The sequence below is a fragment of the Crinia signifera genome, chromosome 6 (assembly GCF_055691185.1).
Source record: "Crinia signifera chromosome 6, ASM5569118v1, whole genome shotgun sequence".
In the NCBI taxonomy this organism is placed as follows: domain Eukaryota; kingdom Metazoa; phylum Chordata; class Amphibia; order Anura; family Myobatrachidae; genus Crinia; species Crinia signifera.
This window is the reverse complement of record NC_139222.1, coordinates 11,375,059-11,389,126: the sequence shown is the minus strand read 5'-3', so window position 1 is coordinate 11,389,126 and position 14,068 is coordinate 11,375,059. Positions and strand designations below refer to the sequence as shown.

General features: G+C 45.9%; 1 protein-coding gene across 3 annotated transcripts in view; it reads left to right on the top strand.

Annotated features, from left to right (window-relative positions):
- Positions 1-564: 564 nt before the first annotated feature.
- The window catches only part of LOC146009956 (uncharacterized), a 37,458-nt gene continuing 23,954 nt past the window's right edge, over positions 565-14,068 (top strand). Inside the window, exons 1-2 of one of the 3 annotated variants that reach the window (XM_083150635.1) lie at positions 565-905; positions 6,757-6,868. The gene's annotated coding sequence lies outside the window, so the exon portion shown is untranslated. The remainder of the gene's footprint in view (positions 906-6,756; positions 6,869-14,068) is intronic. The other 2 variants (XR_014444705.1, XR_014444704.1) reach the window with 2 other exon arrangements.

The window sequence follows — 14,068 nt, the reverse complement described above, 5'->3', positions numbered from 1 at the left end:
TCTACTCCCTATTCTGGTATCCGGAACACCTGGTGAAGGTGGTTTGCTCATCATTCTAGCATCTGAAACAGCTATGGCGGTCTGCATCCTGTTCCAACACACAGAACAGCTAACTAAGGTAGTCTTCACACCATGTGGCATTTAAATAAATAAGGAGGTCTTGCTCAGGTGGTCTACACCTAGAATGGCTATCTAAGGTGGTCAACATTCGGCACATCTGTCTATGGTGGTGTCTGCCACTAGAAATGGCTAAGGTGGTCTACGCCCCATTCACACATCCAGAACAGTCTTATATGGTGGTCTGCACCCTGCCCCGGCACCCACAATGGGTATCTAAGGTGCTTTGTACCCTGAGACATCTGGCTGAGTTTGTCTGCTCCAGATCCGGTAACTAAGGCCATCTGCGCCCTGTTACAGAACTGATCATCCTGCTCAGGAAATGATGGAGGTGATGTTTTTTCTAATTAATCGATAAACTGATTGTCACTGATATTCCCAGCGTTCCGCCCCCTGACCTCCCAACACTACTAGGGAGCCAGCGGGCGTAATATCTGCCCCCTAATCCGGGCTATATACAGGCAGCAGCAGCCAGTGTGTCCGGGGGCGGCAGCAGCGGGTTCGGGGTCTCCCCAGTGACGGCGGCTCCGTGCACGGCTGAGCAGTGTCACCTCCCCGGCTGCTGCCCGGCAACGGCACAGAGAGCTCCCCAGCGGCAGAGGGCGCTGCAGGCGGCGGTTCCATTGGACGCGTCACAGTCACTAGATGAGCATGATCACTTTCGGTGTATTCGCTGCCGCGCTGCGGCCATTTTCTCGGAGTCTCCAGAAGAGGGAAGTAGCGGGCGGCGCCGCCGCAGAGAAGTGTCCGGACTCGGAGCTCCGGGAGAGGCGGCCAGCGGGGTCTAAGTAAGTGCTGCAGTGTCGGTGTGAGCGGTGCTGGGGAAAGGGTTACACCTGACTCCCTGCACCCCTATATACCTGTGTGTGGCTGTGCCCCTATAGACCTGGGTGTGGCTGTGCCCCTATAGACCTGGGTGTGGCTGTGCCCCTATAGACCTGGGTGTGGCTGTGTCCCTATGGACCTGCGTGTGACTGTGCCCCTATGGACCTGCATGTGACTGCGCCCCTATGGACCTGCGTGTGGCTGCGCCCCTATGGACCTGCGTGTGACTGCGCCCCCATGGACCAGCGTATGGGAGCGTCACGGTGACATCACTCTTATCTCTATTACTGACGCAGGGACCCGACTGGGGAGGTGAGGGGGTCTGGGAGCGTCACAGTGATGTCACTCTTATCTCTATCACTGACACAGGGACCTGACTGGGGAGGTGAGGGGGTCTGGGAGCATCACAGTGACATCACTCTTATCTCTATTACTGACACAGGGACCTGACTGGTAGGTGAGAGGGTCTGGGAGCATCACGGTGACATCACTCTTATCTCTATCACTGACACAGGGACCTGACCGGGGAGGTGAGGGGGTCTGGGAGCGTCACGGTGACATCACTCTTATCTCTATCACTGACACAGGGACCTGACCGGGGAGGTGAGGGGGTCTGGGAGCGTCACGGTGACATCACTCTTATCTCTATCACTGACACAGGGACCTGACCGGGGAGGTGAGGGGGTCTGGGAGCGTCACAGTGACATCACTCTTATCTCTATTACAGACACAGGGACCTGACTGGTAGGTGAGGGGGTCTGGGAGCGTCACAGTGACATCACTCTTATCTCTATTACTGACACAGGGACCTGACCGGGGAGGTTTCTTTTTATCTGTACTTAGTGGAACCCATTTTGCATAAGTTTTGAAGTAAAAAATAAAAAAGACGGAGCTGGTGATGTCACACTCCCAGCTGGCAGTGAAGTTTGTTCATGCTGTACCTGCACAGCGCTGTCAGTGCCCAGAGTTAAGGAACACTTATCAGGCGCAAAAAAAGATGAAATAAGCAGATATATACTAAACATTTTATACTTGTCCAACTGTACAACATAATAAATTTGGTGATCTTGTAATACTTATTATATTAAATGCTAGAGTTCCCTCCTAAACACCATTATGGGTGCAGCCATGTTGAAATCGGTCACCTGACTTTCCTCAGCCACTCAGGGCCCTGCACCCAGATCAGCTGTTAGCATCTTCCAAAGGGTGAACACACAGTACTATAAAGGGAACTTCCTGACCAACCAAATTTGCCAGTACAATGTCGCTTCTGCAGAAGTAACAGCTTAGTGCTGAGCTCCCCGGTACTTTGTATCCGCACGGTTCCAGTCCGTCCAATCCAGTTCCAGTCTGGTTACTTCACATCCGTGCTCTGCTCCAGCGTTCAGTTCCAATGTAGATACACAGTGACTTGTTCCTAGCAGCAAACATCCGGTTCTAGTCTTGTCACCGATCCCCCTTCTGTTTCCGTCATCAGTCTGGTTCCTATTTATTACTATCCAGTTCCAGCCCAGTAATCAATATGGTTCTGTTATGTCTCTGCGGAATACCCTGTGTATACAAACATTAGTGGCAATGGGCATACACATATATAAACAATGGTGGGCACTGGGCATACATATTTCACGCAAGGAATCCTACATTAATCACAAAGTATGTAAGTAGGCAAGCGATATAGAGTGACGCATATTACGAGCATGATGTTGCAGAAGAGCGCTCATCAATTAATTAGGAACAAGGCAGTGGGGTAAACTGAATGTCCTGTGGGGTGTCAATCAAGCCTGGCACTCAGAGTAAGAAGCAGAATGGACAAGTTAGGGTAATTGTAAGGACTGTGCTAATTACACGAGTTGTGTGCATGATGTGTGGTCAGCAGGCTACATGGTCGACATTGTGTCAACTGTTTTACAAAAAGCATGTGTAGGACAGTTGTTCATTTAAACCGAGGGGTTGTTCTGTTTGTAGTTTATAGATCCACCTCGCTTCAAGTTGAAGGAGCTGGCGGCCTCTGTCACCTCCTCTGGAGTTCGGGGGTACACAATCAATGATATCGCCTATATATATATATATATATATATATATATATATATTGTATACATTACTGGCCTGCGCCAGCAATACAGTAATATATATAAACCCCGCCCATTATGTAAATAGCCTTTTCTATGAAAGATTTTCAGCAAAGTCTTTCGCCTCCTGAAAAGCTCTCGCTCTTTGGGGAAAATAGCTCAGTGTGTACGCACTACTTTGGTGAAAGATATATCTATCTATAGGCCCATACACACTAGTAGACTTTCATTTCAAAAGACTTTGCCAAAATCTTTAGATATATCTTTCACCAAAGTAGTGCGTACACACTAGACTATTTTCCTCAAAGAGCGAGAGCTTTTCAGGAGGCGAAAGACTTTGCTGAAAATCTTTCATATACAAGGCTATTTACATAATGGGCTGGGTTTGAATTCCAAGGGTGGGAGCAGGGTCCATTTTAATCAGTGCATTCCTGTTCTTGGTGCCTGATTCAGAACTGATTGTTGGCAAAATCCCGCCCGTGTGCACAGCAAACATTTTATTTGTAGCCGTGCACATAGGGAGAAAATTATTCACACCATCATGTCCATTACACATTATACCACATACTAGAATGCCCATTACACAATATGCCACACACCATTGGGTGATCGGCAGTGGGTGATAGTGATGGATAGCGGGTGACAGCAGTGTAAGGGTGGTGGATGAGGGTGACGGGCAGTGGGTGATAGTGACAGATAGTGGGTGACAGCAGTGTAAGGGTGATGGGCAGTGGGTGATAGCGATGGAAAGTGGGTGATAGCGATGGATAGTGGGTGACGGCAGCATAAGGGCGACATCGGTGTGAGGGTGACGAGCAGTGAGTGATAGTAATGGATAGTGGGTGACAGCAGCATGAGGGTGGTGGATGAGGGTGACGGGCAGTGGGTGACAGCAGCGTGAGGGTGATGGGCAGTGGGTGATGGTGACGGCAGCGTAAGGGTGGCCGGTGATGGTGACGGAAAGTGTACTGGCTGGGGGGGCACATGCCACCCTGCCACCCGACACAGTCCGCTACTGGAACTTGGGCCCCTAGGATTATGGGGCCCTAGGGCAACTGCCCATCAAGCCCTTGCATTAAGATGTCCCTGAATATATACATTGCTGGCCTGTGCCAGCAATGTATATATTACTTGCTAATACGTAATCATTGGTGCCCTGTGGCACCAATAATATATACATTGCTGGTCTGTGCCAGCAATGTATATATTACTGGCTTATTAATAACATTGGTGCCCAGTGGTGCCAGTAATATATACATTGCTGGTCTGTGCCAGCAATGTATATATTACTGGCTTATTAATAACATTGGTGCCCTGTGGCACCAATAATATATACATTGCTGGTCTGTGCCAGCAATGTATATATTACTGGCTTATTAATAACATTGGTGCCCAGTGGTGCCAGTAATATATACATTGCTGACCTGTGCCAGCAATGTATATATTACTGGCTTATTAATAACATTGCTGCCCAGTGGTGCCAGTAATATATACATTGCTGACCTGTGCCAGCAATGTATATATTACTGCATTATAAATATCATTGGTGGCCAGTGGTGGCAGAAATATATACATTGCTGGCATATGCCAGCAATGTATATATCACTGCCTTTAACATTGGTGGTCAGCGGAGGAGCAGGGAGGATGCGGCCAGTGGGCTGTGGGCCGGGCGTTCGGCTGGGGGGGCGGGGCGCTCCGATGTGCTGCTGTGTACTGTAGCCGGGAGGAGGGGGAGAGGAGGCTGCGCTGCGTGCATATCTGCAGCCTGTGACCGGACAGCGTGGGAGCGAGGAGGGGTGAGTATAAGCAGGGGGAGGGAGCGGGCGGTCAGCTGGGCTGACTGTGATCTTTCAGCCCGGCTGCCGTACACATTTAGCGATGATGGCTAAAAAACCAGCCATCATCGCTAGATGTGCTGGTAAAACCAGCAGACTTCCCACCTCGCTACCGATGATGCGGGAGCGCGCATCATCGCTAGTCGGGGATCTCTGGCCCATACACACTAGGCGATTTTCAGCTGAAAATCGTCAAGTGTGTATGGGCCTATAGATTTTGGCAAAGTCTTTTGGAGTGAAAATCTTCTAGTGTGTGTGTGTGTGTGTGTGTGTGTGGGCCTTAAGGCTTCACCTATAATAGCCATGTTTGTGTCCGGCCTCAGCCCGGTGCCACCAGGTATTATAGGGAACAAGGTGCCTAATACCTCTAAACTGGACAAGAGGAAAAACTAACTAAAACCCAGTAAACAAGCAAACAGACAGTGGCACAATTGTTCCCAATGGGTAATTTGAGGAATGACCCCCAAACGGACTCTAAAGGCCTAAGGGATACGGTCATTAGGTCTACACCAACTGGTTTGACATGGGTCTAGGTTGACAGGTAAGTAGGTCGACACAAGCAATAGGTTGACAGTCAAAAGGTCCACATGGGGTCTTTCACTGTTTTTTGAGCCGACATGTGCCGGCAGGCAGTATTTCATGCACTACCATCCACTAGGGTGTGGTGGGAGAATAAAATAGTGTGCCCAAAGCATTGCGAGCAATGCGGGGTTATGCAGTGTACTTCAAACTGTGTCAATGTCGACTGATTTGACATTCGGGTCAAAAAACAGTGTTGACCTCGCCCATGTCGACCCAGTGCTTGTCCACCAAACCTAGTTGGTGTAGACCTAACAACCCAGGCCTAGTCAGAAGGTAAAAGCACAGAAGTAATGACCCCTCTGCTCTGTGCACAAAATACGGAAAATCACTCTGCATGCTAGTATAGGAAATAACAACATACACACGAGCAGTGTTAATGAATGCTACTATGCATGAAGATGTTAAACAAAAGTAACTCACAAGTATAATGCTGGTAAATGCAACAATGCATAAAGATGTTACACAAAATAATTAACAAGTACAAAGGCGCACAGTGTTTTAGAAGCCACTTGACCTGGAAGAGAGACAAAAAAAACTCTACACAGAATCTCTCACAGAATGCTAGTAAGGCACAATGATGGCAAGAGGGTGCACTTCTCTCAACCTCCTGGGTTCTGCAGGGCCAGGCAGAGGACACAGGACTCAGAAACAGGGACTAGCGGCAGACAGCAATTCCAACAGCAAACTAAGGCAAGGCAGCAGCACGTGGAGTCTGGACAGCAGACCCACGGCTGGGAACTCAGGCTGGAACACTAACCAACAGACTGCACAGTGAGAAGCCACTGCTGTGGAACAAAACAGGAAATATAACCAGCAGGGAGCAGCTGGTCAGAATCCCTAATGACAGGTAATCCGCTAATGAGAAAAATCAGACCAGGTTGCGTAGCAACAGCTAAATAACAAACCAGCAGCAGCACACCTAACCGGTTCCAGTTCAGTCATCTATCTGGTTCTAGCCTGTCCCATTTCCTGTTGCTACCCCTCCTGTAGCACATATACATTCATGGATTGTACTAAATCATAAAAGCTATAACCTATAACAGAATGTAATGGACTGTATTTCCTATTTTAAGCATCTTTTGCAGCCTGCTGGGAACAACAGCCAGGTAATCAGCACCTGAGACCTTGGCTTACACCTCTGCTGGGTACAGGGCTCCTGATGCTGGACAAGCTGGCCAGGAGATATACACAGTGCTGCTGCCTATCCCAAATACACTGCCAGCACATATAAACGTAGATGTGAAGATGCATGTAATATATGTTCTTAGCAGCCCCCCGTTAGTAATATTCAGACATTAATAATGTATTTTATTTTGTGGTTTAATTAGGGTGAAGCACTGACCGATATTAAAGAACAAAATAAAGAGGGAGAAGAAGAGATGGATGTGATGGGTGACCAGCAGTGTAAGGAGGAGGAAATCCCTGCAGGTATCAGCACAGGTGAGTAATAATCACTAAGTACAGAACAGAGGGTCTGATTCCGATATGTATGTAATATAGACGGTCACAGTTAAGCGATTATCGCTGAACACTGCGCACGCACCAAGGTAACTCTGTGATGCTGCCGCAGTGAGAACTCGGAGAGTGAATGACAGGAAGGGACGGCTTGGGGGAGGTAACAGGAAGTGGCGGCAGGAGCGTCATTGTCATTATCAGGGTGTGTTCCGTCCATTAGCTGTGACCATATATGTAGAGAAACACGGGCCAGTATCAGTACTGCAGCGGCCAGTCTGTGTGACCATAGAATCAGGGAGCCGATGTTCCCCATTACTGTGATGGTGCCGTGTATGGTGAGGACCTTGCAATGGCTCCGGTGGCCGTGTGTAATCTTGTGTGGGCAGCTGCTCACGTGTGATGGTCACCAGGTCTGTAACCTCAGACATGGCAGCTGCGTAGGCTTCTGTGTACTAATCACAGTCACATATTCTCCTTGTTCAGTCTCTACAGTATTATCTTATTCTATACCTGCTTCTGTCAGCTCAGACTAATGAGGGAAATGTATCTGCCTCGTGGGTAACACAGGAGCCAACATCTCCTCTTACACCAATGTTCTCAGCTCTTCCCCAGCCTCCCCACAGCCTGGTGCTGCTCCTACAAGGGACATTGCCGCAGTGATTCCATCATTAGTCAGTGGGAGGAGACCCGGTGACATTAGTAGTAGTAGTAGTAGTTTGTTTATTTATAAGGCGCCACAAAGTGTCCGCAGCGCCGTACATAGCAAACATAAAAACAAATTACAAGGTAACGTACAGGGTGTGTTGATAAAATGCAGCATAAATAGGGTAAAGATAGCTGATAGAACTAAAATCCGCATCAATTCTGAAGTAGGTGTCGAAATTGTCGAGGAGACTGAAGATGAAGTAGAGGAAGGGAAGAACAGGGCAGGAGCACTGGTGAGGTAAAGAGGTAGGGTGAGTACGTGAGGAAGGAGGGCCCTACTCATAAGAGTTACAGACTAAAAGGAGGTGGGTGGACGAACAAAAAACAATAGGATAAGTAGGCACGGATGTAGGGGTAGGTTAGGCAGGATAGGAGGAGCGAAAGAGGTTAGGAGGAGGAGGGATAGGCTAGTCCAGTGGTTCCCAAACTGTGCGCCTAGGCTCCCTGGGGTGCCTTGGAGCACTTGCAAGGGTGCCGCAGGTTGGTGGTCCAGTAAAAATTCAAGTTATTTATGGCCAATGAAATAGGCCAAATCAGTGCTTGTGGCTACCAGTTAAGAATATGTGGGTAAACAGAAGTGAATCATGTTTCTCACCACATACAGTAAGTGAACCTAAGGAAAACATTTAAATCACAACTTTTTAAATATTTTTCCTGAAATCCTGCGCAGTTCTTCCCAGTACCACAAGTATATTCCACAGTAGATGGTTACAGACCACTAATACATTTCCTGAGCAGCACAAATAATTGTCACTGCAGCAAGATACTGAGTAGATCTTCAGAATACACCAGATTGTGGGCGTGGCTTGGTATATATGGAAAGCAGCCACATCTTTCCTCAGCTCTGGGCCCCTTCCTAAAGCATCCAGTGTTCTGACAGCCCTGCAGCCTCCTGCTGAACAACCCCACTCCCCTCTACCCCTGCTGGTGCGCTAGGTAAGGTCTGTGGAGTCAGGCACCCTATTAAGAGGGTCCTGCAGGTTGCAGCCTACCTGCTACCTCCAGGCCGGGGACTTGCGTGATTCCCACGGCCGGCACCGACTTCCAGGAGCGGCTGCGAACGGGACCCACCGGAGGATCGGAGATCTCCCCCCTGCTGCTGCTGCTGCTTACCCTCCTGGGATCCTTGCAGGGGCAGCGACTCTCACTGGTATTTATAAAGTTGGACCCATGGGCTGGTCCTGCCACTGTGCTGTTTATCAGCTGCAGCCATCACTCTTGTACCCCTTACCTGCTGGTTGGAGTGCCCACACTGCTGCCCATCTACATTGACCAAGATTCTCCTGACCTGGACTGCACGCATAACCTATCCAGGTACCCCTCACCTGCACTCACGGTCCCTTGTGCCCAGTACTGTGTGAGTACACTTAAGTAATTGTGATCGTTACTGCCAGCGTGTGTGGCTCGTGTCTGTCTGTACGAATGTGATGTGATGCTCTCCTTGCTTACCACCCAGGGTCGCTATGATTACGCTATAGTTGACTGGGAAACCAACACTATACAACTCCCATTTACCGCTTACTTGCAGAAATTTACATTACTTCCTCGCTGGCTCTTGCCCACATGCAAATATGCCTTCTAAGAAGATCAAAGGCACTTTGCCACCCCCTGTGTCTTTCCCGACCTCAGAGAATCGTCCGCACCTCCCTCACTGCAAAAGATGGACAGACCCCCGCTTCGCCTAGATGGCCGGGACAAGGCAATACTACCCAATTACCACTCTCACTATCGGGCATAGATCCAAACTCCTCTGAGCCCCTTACAGTCAAAACCCTTTGCCAAGTACTAGTGGCCTTCAAGTTGGACCTCTCTCAAGATCTTACGGGAGGTCAAGGTTGAACTTACAGCTATTGGAGACCGGACGGATCACCTAGAGCATAAAATACAAGAATTGATTTCCTCGCACAACGACCTAATTGGGCCACAATTAGGTTGTTCTATTCTCCCTCTATGGGGGGTGTGGTCCCCCACGAGGGAGAATAGCGGGTGGCCATCTGTTGGAGTTTTGACAGTCGGTATCCCGACATCGGGTAAATGACTGTCGGGATCCCGACTGTCGGGACCATGTCCGGGACCCGCTCATGAACACCAGCAAGCCGAACTATAATCCCTTTAAAATTAAGGTGGCAGATTTAAGGATCGTTCCAGGAGGAACAATATAAAGATCCGAGGAATCCCAGATTCGGTCACTAATGCGGAGCTGTTGGGTTATGTGATGTCCCTGTTTAGAAAGTTACCTTCAGCGAGCGATAATGAGCTGCTTATTGACTGAGTTCACCGCCTCCCGAATCCCAGGTCCCTCCCTGCCTCGCTCTCCAGCGACACTCTGCTGAGAGACCACTTTTTCACCACAAAAGAGCGTATTCTTCAGGCAGCCCGAGAAGCAGAGGTATCTGACGGTCTAGGCGGAATCCAGCTATTTCCGGACTTCTCTGCATTTACAATCCAAAAACGTAGGGCACTAGCCCCCATCACATCTGCACTTCGATCCAAGGAATCCAAATCGCCCTGAATAGACTTAGACAGAAAATGTATTTAGTGGGGAATAGACCCGGAAGGTTGCTAGCCCGGAAACTTCGGTGCTTCCCCCCCCCAGCCCACTCCTGCACTCATTCAGAACTTCCCTTCATCTATAAACCTGCCCTCCTTGCCATTGGATAAATTAGAGGAGTTGAATGCCCCTCGGTCCTCATCCCAAATTGATATTGCCATTAATTCTCTACCAAATAATAAGGCCCCCGGACGGTTTCACAAACGTATTCAACAGAGAGTATCGAGATTTGCTCTCCCCGATGTTGTCTAGGCTTTGATAGAGACCCCCCTGGGGTCTGCATATTCATATGGGTAATAGATAAGAATTATTACAAAGCACATATGAGCTGATAGATTTCACAATAAGTTAAACAATGTGATTTGTGAGCTGATATTTGGGTTTTGCAGCGTTTGCTAAAACATTTAGAAGTTACACCCAGGTTTAAGGAAGTATTGTGTTTCCAGACAGTGGTCAGTGACCACAGGAGTCAGCTAGAAGCAGATTTCTGCCTATGTAAGGCATAAGTTATTTACAGACAAACAGCATTAGGGGGCAGGAATATGGGAGGTCTAGGGTAATCCAGTTTACTGGAAGTCCACTCCTTTGTTACAAAATGGAAGTGCACGTCTGCTACGCAAATCATGTTTGAACCAATATTCTGGTTGAAGCCCAACCCTATTGAGGAGGGTCATAATGAATATGTATGAATTTCCTGTAAGACCTACCCCCTGAAGGGAGGTTCCATGCTTTTGTTACTATGTATAAATATGTGTCCGTGCAAATAAACGATAGAATACTTGCAATGATGAACCTGTGTTTATTATTCTTGTATTCTCCTGATCAGATCAGTGAAGGTAAGGTAAACCAGAGGTGACTGAATATATCGAAGGTAATTATTTCAAGCTATTATATGGGGGCTGCACGTCCGGAATGGCAAACAAAGGGGGGACATCTAATGGTCTCAGTTCTATGCTAGATAACGCAGGGAGACTCTGACAACCCCGGGTAAGCAAACAGAAGATTGGTTGATTTACGATCACTGTTGCTTAGTCAGACCCTCTCTGTGCATCAGTCTAGCCACGTTTATATGGAACAAATTATACATTTATGTCACCCTTTTTAAGCCATTTTTAGTAACCCGAAATATTCAGATCACACACATTTAACAATGCATTGTATTTTGAAATAATCCTTTGTGACATTTCAAATGTTTGTTATACTGTTCTGTCTAAAGTAAATGTTGAGTGAATGATTGGACAACGGTTACCTTCACGGAACCAGCATGAAGGATAACACCCTGCAGTATCACTTCGAGTTAACGCTGTAGAAGGATATCCGTAAAAATGTTTTGTGTTGTCTGACTGTCTGGTAAATATTAAGGTGAATAAGGTTCAGTGTCATCTAAAATTTCATGCTAAATTGTGCTGTGTGTACACAGTGTTATATTGAACCAATTAGGACACAGCTCTTATGGAATAGTGGTCTCTATGACCTATGTCACTACGTGGAACTTGTGTAAAGTGTAAAAATAGTATAGTCCTATGTTATAAGATAAAAGATTATTATAGAGAATCACAATTGCGGTAACAAGACCAACAGATTTTAAAACTACAGTTAATGTACAAAATGAAATGATCAGACAAACTGTCCTAGTATTGAGTTGTCATATTTGAAACAGAGGTTTTTGAAATTTAATATTATGAGGTTTTTTAATAGAGAATAAAGAAAGGAGACTTGCAAATTCACATTGTCACATTGCTCCATGTCACACCTTGTTCAGATTGTAAATGTAGTATTGTATTTTGGTTTGATAATTTTAGTGGGCATTATTTTAAGACAAAAATAACGGCTGGCATTAAAGATCCAGTATAAATTCAGTTAACTGTTCAGGTCACTAATGAAAACAAAGTAGTAGATTTTGTTATTATTGTTGGTTGCCATTTAGAGACAGAATTGGTGGGAAAAAAAGGTGTAGGTCAAATTTATTCCTGGTGTTTAAATACATTCAAAATAGCAGCACTCTCACAGGTACTATTGGTCAAGGTCTCATTCATAGAGATAGATTGAGATGGTGGAATAAGGTTTGTTGATTTTCATACAGCAGCCTTAGACAGATCCATAACAAATCCTAGCTAGCAATACACAGTTTTACTTCCTTGCACACAGACATATTCCGTCACACCGCAGGTGGATAAAGCCACGCCCTTGAACGAGTGGTTCAAGTCAGGTGACGGGAGTAAGAATATTGAACGTTCCTTTTAGAATCGTTGCATCGAAGGTCGGGAGAAGAGAAAAAAAAATCAGGAATGTCAGAAATTCCTAATTACAGATGGTTGCTAGTCACAGTTACAGGATTATATGGGTATTTGAGACTTATCACAAACAAGTATATGTACTTACAGCATTGTGATAAATGAACCCACCAGAGCACAATATTACTCAGTGTAGCGCAATCAGAACTCATACCACATACAAAAGACAGAGATGTATTTCACAGTCCAGATGCTTCCTGTGACACAAAATAAAAAAGGGGAACTAATTCCAAGACCTGAATGAAATGCTTAATATTGTTAAGTCCTCTAGAATTTAGTTATAATAAGCTATTGTTATGTGTATGTATATATATATATGTGTATGTGTAGATGTTTGTTGAATAGATTTAGAGCAAATTGTCAGAAGCAGACCATTTGAAATGGTACAGTAGAACACTATAATGACAAATGCTGCTAACTATAGATTGTTAGCATAGAAATGTTTTCAAGGCACCCCTAGGCCAAATGTTTCTTATTCAGAAAATATATAAAATTATGTGCATTGTGTTTATGTGTCACAGTTATCTGGTGAGGGACAGGATTTGCTCCTGTTTGTCTACATATATTATAATTAGCAGCCACCAGCACTGTTTTGCCTGTTACATTGCACATAACTAATATGAATTGATCCTGGTCCACCAACCCAAGGCACCCCTGCAGGTGTCCTGAGGCACCCCAGGGTGCCTAGGCACACAGTTTTAAGAACCACGGCTTTATGCCCTGAATTAAATTTGTTCATATGTAATATTAAGTGTAATTACAGATTTTTAAAGATTTAGAGGAAGTTGGAAAAAAATATAGAAAAGAGGAAACATGTATATGTATTAGAACAAAGCAACCGTATAAAATGTTGTTCAACCTTAGGGACAGACCTTATAGTTGATCATCAAATAAACCCAAAAGGTAATGTTTTAGCACAGATAGATATTCAAGGAAAAAGAACATCTTGACTAACCTCGTGGGAAGGTATGAAGACGCAGTACTCCATGTTGATCTTCACACAGGGCAGAAACTACAGTCTCTTAGTAATACAATTATGTGTAATGTCTGTGTATGAAGTAGCAAAATGAATTAAATGAGGAAGTACATTAAAAGGTACTTGGGTGGGCGGACAGACACTCCTACTCCAGAAGAGTAAGCCAACCCCTTTACCTATCAATGATAAATGAACGCCCATACTAAGTATAATTCCTCACATCACTAACATGTTGTGTTAACCTATTAGGAGCTGATATTCTGCAATTTATGCAAGCACAAAAGACAGGCATGAAATAAAGGTCAAATAGTATAAAAAAAAAAAAAACTATATGCCAGAAATAGAAGTTGCTGTATTCTGTGCTCTTTTAGAAAGTTTTCCTGCAGACTTTGCTGATACCATGCTGCCCGATTTGGAAAGAAAAAAAAAAATGAATATTGGATGTCAGCATGCAACTGCAATGTCCACTCACCACAGAACAAACAGCAGCCAGCAGCCATCAGCAAATAAGTCCAAGCCTTCCTGTGGTCTGGTGTCCTTGTGCAGTGCAGATCTCCACAGCAATACACCTGTTCTGTCCAGAAATATGATGTCACCGGTTCTGGTGAAGTTCAATACAGACTGGTACAAGAGAAGTCATTGAAAGACTGCTAATAAAC